The sequence below is a fragment of the Protopterus annectens genome, chromosome 13.part0 (assembly GCF_019279795.1).
Source record: "Protopterus annectens isolate FY-2018-M chromosome 13.part0, PAN1.0, whole genome shotgun sequence".
NCBI classification, from domain to species: domain Eukaryota; kingdom Metazoa; phylum Chordata; order Ceratodontiformes; family Protopteridae; genus Protopterus; species Protopterus annectens.
Genome location: NC_056747.1, coordinates 714,055,946 through 714,072,037, shown reverse-complemented (window position 1 = coordinate 714,072,037; position 16,092 = coordinate 714,055,946). Strand labels below are relative to the sequence as shown.

The following is a 16,092-nucleotide window of genomic DNA, read 5'->3' as shown; positions in this document are numbered from 1 at the left end:
CCAGTCTTAGGACTTCACCTTATTCCGCATCAGTTTCCACCTCCTGTTATAAATTTTGTTTATGGCAGGGGACCACCAGATTGGCTTCCTTTTTTTTTTGAGGAGAGCACCTTGGTTGTCTTGGTTATGGTGAGATCCATGCATTTGTGTACATGTTTGTACAGTGCATTGATATATGATTTGGCTGTCATGCAACTATTCTCCATTTTCATGGGTGCCCTGAAGTTAGCCCCCTCTGTTTTTAGGAGCCCAAAGTTAGCTTTGGAGAAGTTTTTAATGGTGGTTACCTTTGCGGGGGTGGGGAGCTGGGGGGCTGGGGTGGGAGGGATGTGGATTTCCAAGGCGATTATTTTTTGGTCAGATCTAACCAGGAAGGAGTTGACTGTTGGTGTAGAACAACGGTCGCCCATGTTAGTAATGACCAGGTCAAAGATGTTGCTACCTCTAGTGGGGCAAAGAACGAGCTGGTCCAGGGCATTGGAATTAATGAATTCCAGAAAGTGTTGGGCGAGTGTATTGGTGCATGAGTAGTTTTCCCAGTTAATGGAGGGGTAGTTGAAGTTGCCCGATATGAGAGTGTTAGGTTGGACTCTAATATTCTCCAGGGTGCTTAGGAATGTGGATTGTGAGTCTTGGGACATGGTTGGAGATCTTTAGCAGGCTACCACCTGAATCGCTGTCTTACCCATGTTAGCTGCACCTGAAGTATATCAGATACGTTATGTTGGGCTACCAGTCTGCAGGTGTATGCATCCTTTATGAATATGGAAACACCATCTCCTTTGGAGCTTTCATGGGATACGCTGGTGGTGTGTGATGACATAAGCATAAAAAAAATGAAAAGAAAGGGATTTAAAGGGGCCTGTCGGGAATTTATGGCATCGTATTATTTTGTGCCCCAAACCGGGAAATACCAAGGAATTCAGTGTAGTTGAGAGGTATACTATTGGTGCTCCTCTGGCAGTTAATATAAGTGCTCCTCTTTTCCTTTGTCCCTGATATTCTGCTGAATATCCATCCTGAAATCCTTTCTTCAAGAAAAGTCCCATATTCATTTGTTCCCAAATATGACTTCTGTAGCATAGCTATGTGTACTCTGCATTTCTTAATATAGTTAAGTATTCTTCCTTTTTTCTATATTTGTGGATCCATTAACATTTCAAGATAACATGGAAAGAGTCACCTTTATAAGTCTTTATTCTGACCTCATATATGGTAGCTTGTTTAAATGTCTAATTCTAGCTTTTGTATTACATGCGCCTATTAATGTTTGGCAGGGTAATCCTTTATACATTTTTTCTTACCAACATTGGAACCTATGTCGCATTTTAAAGACTCTCTGTTTCTAAAAAAAAACCCTCAAACAAGAAACCAAACGCACCCCAGAAACTATTAACTTGGTACAAACACACATAACTATGTACATCTTCAAATAATGAAGTTTAACCCACCTAATAGGAGCATTTGTGTCAAACAGATAGCTGATACCACAGGCCCTAGTTAACCTGAAGGTGAGGTCATCTAGGTAAGATGCATGTTACTGCCTAGTCTTGCTTTTCATCTTTATTCCCCCTCCCCCAGATGTGAAAACTAATTGCATACTTTCTGAAGTCATTAACATTTAGCCATGAAAAAAACAATGTTCTGTCGTTTACTGCCCTATTTATCAGCTTGCCTCCATGGAAAAGTATGAGAAAAAAAAACATATATAAAGTCATCTGTTACAGCATGAAAGACAAGCTGAAGCATTTTTTGTTAAATGTAAACTTTTAATTATATTCATTGTTCTCATATTTACTTGTTTAAACCTAAAATTTATTGTTAGACTAAAAGTATCTTAATCCAGACATTCACCTATGCAGAAGTAACAGAAAACATATCAGCTCTTCATATATTATGATCTGTGTACTTTTACACCCATCTCAATAAATCAAGATTACAGCATAGTAACTTAAATTTGCTTTTGTCTAGGTTTTCTTCTCTTGCACTGTAATGCCTATATTTCTTAACACCAAAAAAAGAAGAAAGAGAGCAGAAGGGCAAGGAAAAAGTTGTTCTCTTCTCAAATCTAGTGGGCTGTGACTGAACAAGTTTGCAGATGACTGCAAGGTAGATGCTGTCATCAATTTCCCTAGTGATGTGGACATCCTCCAAGAGGGTCTCACCCAAACAAATGGCTGGTGCCAGAAACATGACCTCAAACTGAATGCAAAAAAAGGCATCATCATCCCTTTTGGGGGAGAGTGATGTCCCCACAAATTATCACATTGATAATAAGGTACTAAGTACACAACCAGTTGTGAGGGACTTGGGCACCCAGGTTGATAGCAAACTAATTTTGACTACCATATTTTCTCCGTTGTACGAAGAGCTTTCTACATGGCCCACTTCATTAGTAAGGGTATCTCATCCAGGGACAAGGTGGTCATAACATCCCTGTATTCTTCCCTTATAAGACCCATTATTGAGTACAATGCCCCTTTCGGCATGTACCTCACAAAGCACATGCAGTAGCTGGAGAGACCGCAAAGGTTCCTTACCCGGAGAATCCTGGGTCTCAAACATCTACCATGCACAAATATGCTAAAAGCCCTGTCCCTCTACTCAGTCTCCTACAGACTCCTTAGAGGTGATCTCTGTCTGGCATACAAAGCAATCCCAGACCCTGCCCTGATGGGACTGCTGCATATCCGCAAGTCAAGCTCCACTCGAGTAACCCACGTGTGCGACCTCAACCTTGTCTGTGACATGAGTAGAACATGTTGGCGGGACAGATTTTTGTCCCAGAGACTCCCCTTTTGTGGAATAGACTCACTCTCGCCATGTAAAGCAGAGTACCTCATTAAACCTTTTTAAGCGCAACCTGGATAACTGGGTGGGGAACAGAAAATACACCCCTAGGATTCCACCTGTGTCCCTGCTGGACAGTGGCATAGGGTGCTGACTTGTTGGAACATGGGCTAAATTCTTAGCTAGACTTGTAAGGGCCTCGTGGCCAATAGCCTAGTAACTTCCTGTTAGCCTAAGAAAAGGCATCTTTTTACTTTAATAACTTTATAACATACTAGAACAACTTAAAATACTTTACTATAAAATATGCAGTTTATATTGCGAAAATACTATTAAAATAAATTGTTTTAGTTACCTTTTTCTTTCCTCCTCCCCTCAAGAATCCTTCCAGACATTAATGACATGAAGTGAGTACCTTTCAGTTCCAGACAAGTTTAACCAAGTCAACAAAAGTCTACTTTTCCCACTTATTCTTATACAGCAGTATTTCACAAATGTGATTGATGTTTTGCAGTATCAAATGTATTTACTAATTTCCTTTCTGCTGTTGTCTTCCTGTTCATTTCCATCTCCCAAATCCAGATTCTGGTTCAATTCCATGGTGCTCCCGATTCTTCTGGTCAGCTCCTGTTTTTTCTCCGTCTCTCAAGCATTTTCTTTTGGAACAATGGAAAAGGTTTCAGTGGCAAAGTCTCTTGATGTGCTGTATTATCAGAAGAATGTGAAGCAGTGTCCCCTTCTGCTTGATGGTTCCTTTTTGTTGGGCAAACTTTTGCATTTCCTCCTTAACCTGTTGTGCATCAAAAAATGACACTGATTTTCCTGAGAAAGATTTTCTGAAGACAGCTGGCTACAGCAGCTTGAGTCTCATACCACCTCTCGACATTCCCTGGTTACTGAAATAATTTGTTTCTCTTTTGTCTGGTGACTTTACAGTGAATAATAATTTTTTATAAACATTCTACTGTCTCCAACTTTTAATACTTTGCTGTTTTGCCACAGTTTTTTCAGAATAGACTCTTTTTGCGGGTAGGTTTGCATCTTTACTAATAAAGATGGTGAGACTTTTCATTTAACCATTCCTGCTATTGAATACCAGTCCAGTTGCTTGCTTGTACCTTCATAAAATTAATGCAGTCTGGTCCTTTTAGTTTTTCTGGTACAGCAGAAAAATCTCATTTTCCCTACGTGCTCTGTCCTCCAATTCAACCATTTCTTTGAAACATCTCTTCTTGAATAGTCTCATATTCAGCCAGACTTTTCTGTTTCAGTCTCTGATTTTTGCAGTTTTATCAGCTCATATGAATATCTGTTTAAAGCTTCTATTTTTTCCAGTCTTTTGTTATTTGAGTTGCTGTACTCCTTCACAGCTTCGTTCATTTTAATCAGCTCTGAGCAGATTTGACATATTTATTCCTCTAGATTAATGGAAGCCATGTTTTGAACCAAAGCTGGAGCTAGTGCAAAATTCTTCCCAGTCAGTGGTTTCTCTTCACCTTTTCTAGCTGATTTTCTTTTAGGCAGTTTTAGTTTCATCTTTGCAGGCATCCAGACAGGGTATGTACTAGCCAGTAACTGAGTTTTACTCAAATTTACAGTATCTGTGGTTGCAGTTTCTCACTTTTTGTTTTCACGGTAGGAGAGCTGAAGTCAAGCTGTTGATCAGTGTGCAGCCAACTTAGAAGTCTTTTGATCACATTATTGTTCATCTTGAAAAGAAAGGAATGATAAGGTCTTTCTGTAGGGAATTTATAATTCACCTACTTAGAGTTTTTAAGGAATTCTGCTGTAAGTAAATTGCCTCTTATAGGAAAAGAGCACCCTCCAAGTGGCCTCACGAGCAGAGGCAATAAACAGGCTATTTATCCGTCATACTCAAGAGGAAGAAAATATAATCAAAATTCCCCCAGTTTACTGCATGCTGTTTATATTCCTTTCCCTGGTACACCTAGGAAGCAACTTTGAAAACCTTTTTCTATTTATGCAGTAAAATATGACAGATATTTAGGTGGTTAGACTATACAAGTGTATTCAGAAAGAACAGATGCCATTTAGTGTACAAGCGTCGCCGCTTCTTCGGGGATGTCATGTCTTGGCATTTTTTTTAATGCCTTATATAAACTTTCTTTTACCTGAGATGCCAAGCAGCTCTGGTGACTTAGCTGCACTGCTCTTCTTGAGTGAGGTAAGCCACCAGTAGCATCACTTTCTTTTTTGACCATAGCTCTATCCATTCACCTGGAGTCGGTGCATGTTGGGGCATACTCTGACATTTCTCTTTAAACAGGCCCCACCCCTGCCAGTGAAAATAGCTTTAATGGGTAAGACAGGCCTTATTGCCTTTGACCAGGGGTAGTGTGAAGTGGACAAGTGATGGCTGTCATAATGTGACTTGGTCTTGAGTCATGTTGAACTTTTACATGTTAGTCATAGACCCTGTGGCATGCTGTCTTTTTTACAAGCAAGTAATAAAGGTAATGTGATTGTGGTTTATTACCAAGGGCTGTCCAACTTTTGCAGAGATGGTCATTCCAGTAATCTATACCCATTTATCTTGCTTGACGTAAGTGCTTTCCTAATGTTCATCAATTTGATCATGTCTGCAAAAGTCTTAGCTGTATGGGTTTTATCCTGCTAAGCTGTTGAGTGTAACAGCCAGCCAGCTTTCAAAGCTTCAGTGTGCCTTCCACATGCCCAAACTCTCAGGCAGCTTTAACTGAGCTGACTAAAAGACAACCTTGAGTTGTCTTTTAGTCAGGAAAAACAAGGTTACCCCTAGCTACCATATAGGTGGCAATCCACTGAGCACAGAAAAAGTCATCAGGGATCTGGGGACCCAAGTTGACAGTAGCCTTTCGTTTGACACTCATGTTGCTAAAGTAGTTAGGAAAACCTTCTATATCGCCCACCTGATCATGAAGGGATTCACATCTAGATCAAGGGAGGTCATCGTCCCCCTGTACTCATCACTCATTAGACCTATGATTGAGTACAATGCCCCGTTCAGAATGTATCTGACCAGACACCTGCTGCAGCTTGAAAGGCCCCAAAAGTTCCTCACCAAAAGGATAAAGGGTCTCAAAAATATGTCTTATGCTGCCCGACTGAAAGAACTCCAGCTCTATTCAGTCTCATACCGCTTGCTCAGAGGTGACCTGTGCCTGACATATAAGGCCATGTCAAACCCAGATTTGATGAATATGCTTTACCTCAAAAAATCTAGATCCCTCAGAACCACAAGGGCGGGAGACTTAAACCTTGACACGGTTATAAATAGAACGTGCTGGAGGGACAGATTCATCACCCAGAGACTCCCTATGCTGTGGAACAAAATCCCGGTACATGTGAGGCAGAGCACCTCGCTGGCCTTGTTCAAGAGGAATCTTGACCAATGGATGGGAGATCGCAGATATACCCCAGGGATTACTTCAGTGTCACTGCTTGACAGAGGCACAGAAAAATGATAGGCATAGTTTTTATTCAAACTAAAGGGGTGGCGAAAGCCACATAACTATGGGCTAGGCTTATAAATGCCCTTGGGCAGATAGCCTAGTATGAACCTATGAACCTATGAGTGCCAAGCCTCCCAGAGCTTTACTTCCACCAAGGAGTATGCTGTTCTGAGCCTTTCGAGGATCAGCGGTTGGCTTATGTTGTTCAGGAAACTTAAATATTTTTATTATTGCTGCATTCCTTTTCAGGAAAGTTATTTTAAAACTAGGAGTGTCTGTTTTAACGGACTGTCACAAGACTGTACTACATTTTAAATGGGAGTGCTCTTTTTCCTTTCAGTTTAAAAGGTGCTTAAAGTAGATGAAAAACATTTTTGTGGTGCTGGCGAAGTGTTTTTACTGTGTTTGTAAAAAAAATTACTTTTAAAGACTTGTTTTTATCATTGTTTGCTGCTTGTTTTCCTTGGGAAAGAGGCAGCATTTTCAGCTTGATCATGGAACAAATTATCTATCTCATGGTTAGTTTTTCTTCCAGCGACAGAAAGAAAAAGTTAGGCAGACAGTGTTTGTCATCACAGCAGGCTAGCAAATTTGCCTCTGCCACAGGTGGGTGGCTCTGTTGTGGTCATTTGTTGTACCTCAGACCACTCATCTTTTACCCAGGATCTCTCTAGTTTTGCACATACAAGCACTGTGGACCAGGGGTTAGGCACATCCTCTGTGTCTGTTGAGGTCCCTTCAGTGGGCAAGGGAGACCCATTCTTGTTGGTCCTGGGAGAGTGAACAGGGAAGGCTTCCCTGGTTTGTCAGAATGTTGTGCCCATCCCTGGAAAAAAGATACAGAAAACTAAATATATATATATATATATATATATATATATATATATATATATATATATACTCTTAAAATTTCCTGAGACAGGAGTAATTTACTGGGTCTGGCTCAGAGTTTAATAAAGACTATTGTTCTTTCTTGTAAAATAGTTTCTGGTGAAAGAAAGAGGAATGCCTCCTTTCCTGAAGGGATTAAAGATTCTGAATCTGAACAGGAGGATGGAAGGGACAGATGCAAGATTTTCTCCTCATATTTCTGATTCAGACTCAGAGGAGAGCTAAGTTTCTGACTCTCCCTGTGAGAGGAGTTCTCTTTCTGTGAGACTGTTTCTAGAATACTGAACCTCTATCTATTTATGTGGAGAATAATTTGCACCCACTCATAGATGAATGTGATACTATCCAGAGGGATACTAAGGCATTCTTACAGAATCTGTTTATACAGACATGTAATTTACATATTAATTATTGTTTTGTCACCATGGACATAGAATCTTTATTTACTGTCATTCCCAATAGATGGAGAATATTGAATATTGAGAAATTTTTGAGTAGTAAAAATTGGAGTGACCACAAAATATCTGTTGTTTGCACCTTACTTGAATTGATTCTTGACAATTTTTTTACATTTAATAATGAATTCTATTTACATAAGGTTGGTGTGGCTATGGGCACACCATGTGTGAATAGCTATGCCAGCCTTTGCTTGTTTCAATGGGAAATGGACTATGTTCTATCCAATAATGTATTTACTGAAAATCTTAAATGGTATACACGCTTTGTAGATGATGACTTTTTGTTGTGGGATGGTACCGTTGAACACCTAAATGAATTTATTTCATACCTGCATTCTACCACCAGGTTCCTCAGATTCACATATAAATATTCCTATAGCGACATTGATTTTTTTAGATGTGAGGATCAACAGAGGGGAACTGCATACTCTACAAGCAGGCCTCTACAGAAAGCCGGTTAGGAGAAATAATATCCTACATAATAGAAGTATGCACCCCCGACATGTAAAGAAAAATGTCCTTAAGGGACAGGTTTTCAGAATCATGAGGTTATTCAATGATGATGCTAACTTGGAGAGGGCACTGTCAGATCTTAAATGTGAATTCCTCAGCAGGGAGTATAAAGCTACAGAGATCAATAGCTATATTACAGAAGCCTGGAGAGAAAGGCAGAATAGGTGCAGGCCCTGTTATGGGGAAGTTACTCCATCAGAGATAAATTTAAATCAAAGTAGAGTAGAGCCTGGTGATATAAGAGTTACCCTCCCATACTCTAGTGACATCAGTAGAGTATGTGATATTGTGAAGACTAATTGGAATATTTTAAAAACTGTAAATGAATTTAAGGCTGTGATAGGTGAAACACCGTCCTTTTCATTTAAGAACAACATATTCATAAAGAGACATCTCTGTTATAACCTAAATATGAACCAGGGAGTATACTCAGAAAGGTTTGTTACACATAAGTCTAGAAATTGTAGTGCATGTAAATGCATATATGTAGGGGATGCCTTCCAGCATTCCTTTCTGCACTTTAATATTGATTTTAATTTTTATGCTGATTGTAGAGCTAACAACTTAGTTTATTTCAGCTTCTGTAAGATATGTTATGCCTACTACATTGGTAAAACCAATCGTATGCTAAAAGATAGGATGCTAGAGCATTATAGGGATATACGAAATATTAAAGAAATTAGTGCTTTGGCACAACATATTTTAAAAGAGGGCTCAAATCATAGTTATAGCTTTTTTGTGTTGGAAGTATTAGAAGAGGGTAAGAGGAGTGGAGACTTCAAAAATATAACAGAAGTGGCAGAACAAAAATGGATAATTAGGCTTCAGGCAGATAGACCTCCGTGTCTGAATGCCAAAGTCTCCTTAAAACCCTTTCTGAAAGGGAGGCCCTTGAAACACTAAATTGAGTCGAAATATGGTATTAATTTAAAGAAAATAGTTTTTAACTTTATTTGCATGATACTGCGTCTTTAATAAGTTAATTGGTTTGTGATGTCATTAATTGAAATGTTTTAAATAATACTGCTTCCTATGAGGGTGTATGTCTGATGAAGCGGTGAATACCGTGAAAGCGCTAACATCTTAATAAACTTTTATTATTTTCTTTCACCTGCTGTGAGTAACTGAGGTTATTTTTATTATTTTTTTCTACTTATGGCTACCTACATAGGTTACACTGCAAGTTTGAGCCGTTTCTACTTCTATTTACTCTGGAAATGTAAATGAGTTGTTAAACCATTAAAGTGGGGGTTTATATTAGAACACCGAACATTCAGAATGTCGAGAGTTCTAATATAGAACCCTAGCAATAAAAAAAAAACATCGAGCATTCGGAACAGCGAATTTTTTCATAGGGAAAAAATTAGCTGTTCCAAAACACATACACACAACACAAGCTCACCAAACAAACAGCAATCCGCACACATACACCTAAACTCTAACACCTAACCCTACACTAAACTATACAAACACCACTAACTATCCACTTACTTTAACCCAAACCCTAACCCTAAGGTTCGTCACTATTGCACAGTCACCTCACCCGCGCCCTAACCCTAACTCACCTAACCCGCCCTAACCCACACGTCCACACAGTCGCACACTTACCTGAACCCGACCCGTAACTTTCCACCAGAGCGCTGAAAATACCGAAGCAACAGAAACGGACAACTAAATTCTTTCCCTAGGAAAGAATTCAGTTTCCTGTTACTTCAATATTTTCAGCGTTCGCTGAAAACGGGTCGATATTAGAACACCCGACATTTCAAATGTTCAGTGTTCTAATATAGAATCTAAAGTGGCATCCCGCAGTTATGAATAGGACTGGAGATGGTAGGTTTGGAAGAAGTCATTGTTTATTAGCTTAAGTAAAAAGAGGGATAGTGCTGTTATTGTTTCTTGGCCTCAGGCCTGCCATTAAACATTAGAAAATCTCTAGATATGCATTTTTTACATGACTTTGCTAAATTCCTCTCTCAACTTCAGAAGGGATAGCGTGAGAAGCTAGTCAGTTGACCAGATGAGGTCATTCTGCCAGCCCTGGAAGTAATATTTTTTAGATATTACAGGGAGTAATGTCTGAGTATTGAGTATTCTATCTTGGGCCTGTTAACAGGAAAGACCATTCACCACATCATCTGCCTTGCTCTATTAAGTAAGTAGGAATAGTAATTCTCCTAAATTCAGTCAGGAATATATAGTGAAGCTTAGTTTAGATAGTTTTTTTTGTCTGAGTCTGTGCATCAATGTTATTTTCAGTATTTCCTGTGATTTCAACTCATGTGTTTTACTGTATATAGTTAAAACATTTATTGCGGCTGGTCTTTTTAGAAAATATTTAACCTTTGAGAGTGCTTATATTTATTTGGTGACACTGTGAGGGCCACTCCTGAAGGCCTAGCTGTCTTGGTAAGCTACTATAATTTGTATTAGTATTAGTATTGTGTTGTCTTTCGGCTTTTCCCGGTTAGGGGTCGCCACAGCAGAACTCCGGTCCGCTAATGATTGGCAGTAGATTTTTACGTGCCGAGTTGCTGGCCCTGACGCGCAACCTTCAATGAAGGTACGCCCATTCACGCATGTCTCCACACAGAATATGTTCTAGCTGAGAATCGAACAGGACAACATCTTACTGTGAGGCGACAATGCTACCGCAGCACCACCACTGCAGTTGTAATTGGACACCCTTTGTTAAGGCACTTAAAGTAGCTGACTGTGGAGTGTCTGTTGGCAGTGATAACTGTCTTGTACTCTGGGCAGAATGGGGCACAGCAGGTAAATCTCTGCCAGCCTTTCCCAGGTGTGTGTGTGTGTGTGTGTGTGTGTGTGTGTGTGTGTGTGTGTGTGTGTGAAAATTAAATCTCAGTGTGTGTATAGGGAATCTGTAAGATTATTCAGCCCTCCTTTTCCAAATTTTCCAAGGGAATTTCCAACTCGTCATCCAATTTTGCTAAGAAACAAAATAAACAGTCTCAGCAAAATGTAGGTAAACAGACATTTAAGAAGAAATGGCAAGTGGTTTCCAAGAAGAATTCTGGATACTCCCAAAAACAAGGACAGTCCAAGTCCAGTCAGAATAACTGTTAGAGACCTATCCCCCCCCCCATGACTGCCCTTTTTGCTTCCAGAAAGACTGAATCTCCACTTTTCTCTTCATTAAGAAATAGTTTCAGCTGTATAGGTTCTAACGGTCATTCATAAAGATTGCATGAATTAATTCCTCATTTTCCAGACTAGACTCTGTTGTCCCCACTTGTCCTTTGTCACAAGTTGTTCCAGGGAGTTGTAAAACCAGTTCCCCCGTCTCAAGTTTAAAAGATGTTTTATTTAAAGATGTTTTTATTTCCAAAGAAAGAAACTGCTTCGAAATCAATTCTTGATCTTTCTTTCCTAAACATGTTTGTGATAGTGCCCAAATTGAAAATGTCACTTCGCAACTTGTTACCTCTTTCAAGTTTCTTGTTAACACTAGATTTAAAAGGTGCTTATCACATTCCTATTCCTCCAGACTTTCACCCTTTCTTAAGGTTGTGCGTGTCTGGATCATATTATCAGTTCTCTACCTTACTCTTTGGATTATCCACTGCAGTTTTCACAGAGTCTGTAACTCCAGTTATAGCTCATTGCAGGCTATGGGGTTTCGACAATTTCCATATTTGTGTAACTTTCTTACCTTTTCAGAGTCTTTTCAAAATCTTTAGTGCGAGATCTCTTACACACATTAGGATTCCCGGAGAACATTCAGAAGTCTTTCCTGACTCCTCACAGAATTATGTTTCTGGGATGATAACTAGACACTACTGTTCAAAGAGCTTTTCTTCCATAGGAAAAATAGATCTATACCTAGATCTGTTTCTAGGGTTTTCCACTCAGACTTCATTCACTGTGAAGGAATTACTCCATATTTTATGTCTCATTGTTTCTGTGACTCTCATGATACCCCTGGCAAGACACAGCATGAGAAGGATATGACGGTATTTGAAATCTCTTTTGTCGCTGCAGCAATACCTCTTGTCTTTTCAGATCCCATTGCTGTGGTTTGTCTGAAGTGTAATCACTTGGTTGATTCAACAGATATCCCTAGATCCAGGTCTTCCTTTCTGGCTCCCTGTTCCAAAGCAGTCAGTCACCACATATTCTTCCGGCTTTGCATGGGGAGCAGTTTCAGGAGGGATAAAAATGCAAGGTGTGTGGGACACTAAGGAAAGATGCAAGCACATAAATGCCCTGATCAAGTAATTTAGCTCTCTGAATCATGCTTAGTATCTGTGACCTCTTCAAGTTGTTACAGACAATACCACAGTCATGTGGTACATCAGCAAGAAAGGGGAACCAAGCCATACACTCTCTGCAGACTAGCCATGTTAGCTTGGGATATAGCATCCTGCATTCTGTCAGTGCAAAATTGTGTGGCAGACAAGCTGAATAGGACTAGGGCAGGCCCTCACAAATGAAAACTAGATCAGGTGGTCTTCCAAGATTTGACCCATCTGTGGGGAGTTCCTCAAGTAGTCCTCTTTGCCTCCCCTTGTAACAATCAGCTGACAAGATTCTGCTCAAGGACTCCATGCAGGAAGACCTGGAAGACAGATGTCTTTTCTTTTACTTGGACAGGAATGTTCACATATGCTTTTCTACCCCTTCCACTAATATCCAGGATTCTTAGGAAGATTCAGAAAGAATCCCCAATATCATTGTTATGACACCCTTCTAGACCAGGCACCCATTGTTCCCCCTTCTTTTGAAAATGGCCAGGGGCAATTACCTCAAGCTTTCTCATAGTCTGTATCTATTCACACAAGAACAGGGGTGTTTAATACTCCCCGACACCAATAAACTTCAGTTCACTGCCTGGGTGATATGATCTTAATTCCTTTTAGGCACCTGTTTACTGAGGAGGTACAGCAGGTACTAATCGAGGCAAGAATGCATGCTACTAGAAAGTTGTACATTAACAAATGGAAAAGGTTTTCTAGTTGATGCCAACAACATAGCCAGCATCCATCCAGGGCTAGCTGATCTCTGGATCTGAAGTAGTTAACTTCATTTTATCTGCAACCTGTGGGTATTCAGATCCATATCGGATCCGAGCTGGCACCTTTTCAAGCATCTGCTCCAAGCTCCTCACCCTTACCCATAACCCATCACCATCTCCTACCTTCCCCCAGATCTTATTTGCCACTTCGTGCATCAGCATCGTGATCTCTATAGCTCTAAGTGTTGGGTGTTAGTAAGTGACTTTAGTCAAACTTTTTTGCTCTTTATAGTGAGTGTGTGTAATCGTTTAGTTCCCTTTACCTCCCCCTTTCGCTGTTCGGATTTATTAAAAAAAAAAAAAAAAAAAACAGTTTGTGATAAAAGTAGTATAGTAAGGCCTTCTCTTCCCCTTCGGTGTGTGTGTTAGAGTGTTGGTTTTAAGTAGGTTGGCTGTGTGTGTTAGTAGTGTGGCTGATCAGCCAAAGCCTACCATAAGCTTTCACCGGTCGATGGCCACACTCTGTGTGTTATTTGCCTGGGTGTTCCCCATCTTTCAGCTCAGTGCAGTATGTGTGCTGGGTTTAACCCCGGGGTCTTAAAAGAACAGAAGGCCAAACTGTTTACGAAGGGCCTTCTACCTGTTTCCTACTTGGATGCATCAGCCTCTGCTCCTCCAGCAGTTGCTCAACCCCCACTCAGACTGGGACTCACCCTCCCACTAGACCTGTTGAAGGAGAGGCTAAAGGAAAGGACAAGAGGAATAAGGATAGAGATAAGAGAGGGGATAGGCCCCGCAAACGGTCTCCAGAGCTGGAGCCTTTCCCTTGCCTGCCTTCTAAAGTGTCTAGACCTACATCTCCTCGGCTCCACTCCCCGAGGTTCTCCCCAGAGCCGATGGAGCTTGTGCATCTGAGGCCTTCATCTAGGTCATCGCAAAGACCAGCCAGATGTGACTCGGTCGCCTCCTTGCGCTCGACTCCGAGTCTGTCGGAGTTGGATATGGACAGGATGATGAGATTTATTCGGACCCAAATCCAGATGGGAGTCTTGCCAGGCTCCTCTCCCTCTGGAGGGGGGACCTCCATGCCCTTCTTTCATCCAATTTCTCCTTCCCCGATCCGGTCTGCGGTTTCGGGGTTTATGGATCTGAGGATCCTCGGAGCTGGGGGTTAGGCACCAACGGTTCCTCCAACATCGATGCCGGTGATTACCTTGAGTTCCTTGGATCAGACCAGTTCGGATCTGAACAACTCTCTGGGCCAAGGACGGGGAGTTGTATCCGAGGGGATGGAGATGTCTTAGGCTCCAACTTTGTCAAATCTGAGCCATTCCTTCGGAACTCTGGCTACTCCTGCCTCAACCACAAACCTCCCAGCAGACCCGGGGAGAGCTTCCTCATTGTTGGGTGCTAAGGAGGTATAATCTCCATCAGTGTTCAATGTGGTGGAGAGGGTTCTAACCCAAGGATAGGGACCCCAGCATATTTCCTTGGATTCCGCCCAGCCTCCCTTGGATTTGGTTAGGACTCCCTTCAGCTTGTCCCAGGAACAGCCTGTGCTAGAGGACCCCCAGGCTTTTCCCCTGGAGGACCCCCCCCCCCCGTGCTCATGAGCCCTCTTCAGAACGTCCCACTGAAGAGGGTCCCTGTAAGCACACGTGTAAAAGGAGGCACCTGGACTCCCCTGAGTCCTTGACAGAAGACACTGATTTAGATGAAGGAGAAGGTTCCCCTGGGTCACCTCCCGAGGATGTCTCCTTTGGAGACATCATGGAGATCCTCCGGCAAAGGGGAGGTTGGTCAGCCCCAAAACCTTCTACGGATGAGTCAGTGTTCCTGGTGGCCTTTGGGCATGGGCCCATCTATGTCCTGGGTGTCCCCTCCTGCAGATCCCTTAGTGGATCTCATTACCACGCTGGCATCGAAGGAGCCTGACACCATAGAGCCGATAACAAAACGCCTGGACAGGATTCTCTCTCCACCCTCAGACAGGCCTGGTACAAAGGATCTCCGGTGGATGCTATGGTGTTTGCAGCAGCCAGCAAGAGGGAAGTAGCACAGGAGTGTTCCTCGGTCCACCCTCCGGACAAGGAGTTCAGGATGGTGGATCGATTTGGGAAGTGAGTCTTTGCTTCAACGACATTTTTCATTCAAGCTCTGAATTATTTGACACATGTCATACAACTGCAGCGAGACCTAGTCATGGAGTTCGCTGAGTCGCCCCCAGAGTCTTTGTCGCCAGAGGACAAGCGTCTGTTCTCTGCGAAAATGTTGACTCTCAAATCGGTATTGAACACATCCATGCATCTCCTTTCACATGCCACGGAAGGAGCGGTGAGGGCGGCTGGGACTGGCACGGCTATGAGGCGACACACTTGGCTCAGACTGTGTCAATTCATGGACCCCTTCAAGTCGTCTTTCACAAATGCTTCCTTCAGTGGTTCTTCTCTTTTTGGGAAGACAGTACGTGACACACTGGTCCAGAGCGAAAAGGATGGGAAGACTTTGTCTGCCATTGGAGTCCGCTTCTCTAGCCCTCAAAGATCCTTTTCTAGGAATCAGAGAGGGCAAAAGAAGATGTGGTTTCGAAAATCACAGTTTTCTCGAGACTCTCAGGACAACTCATTCCCAAGAGGCAGTGGGGGACAAGACAGACGTCGCCCCAGAGACAGAGGAGGGCCAAGGAACTTTGGATCTAGAGAGACCTTCTCAGACAGGCCCACGCAGCAGCTTTGAGGGGTTGCCCGACTGTCCTACTCTGGAGACAGTCTGGGGAAGATTATCATTGCATCCAATGGCTTGGGAGTCCATAACTGTGGACCGCTGGGTGCTTCAAATAATATCCAGAGGCTACACCATCCCGTTCATTACCCCTCCCGTCCAGCCAAAGCACTTCCCAGATGTCCCACCTGCTCAAAGGGAGGCGGCAGTGCTGGAGATTTCCTAGCTGCTTCTCAAATGAGCCATCGAACCGGTCTCCTCAAGTCGGTCCGGATCAGGCGTTTACTCCAGG

The 16,092-nt window shown here is 42.0% G+C and overlaps 1 protein-coding gene across 1 annotated transcript in view; it reads left to right on the top strand.

The window, feature by feature from the left end:
• KIAA0100 (KIAA0100 ortholog) overlaps positions 1-16,092 on the top strand; it is a 2,229,983-nt gene that overhangs the window by 709,766 nt on the left and 1,504,125 nt on the right. The window lies entirely within an intron of this gene.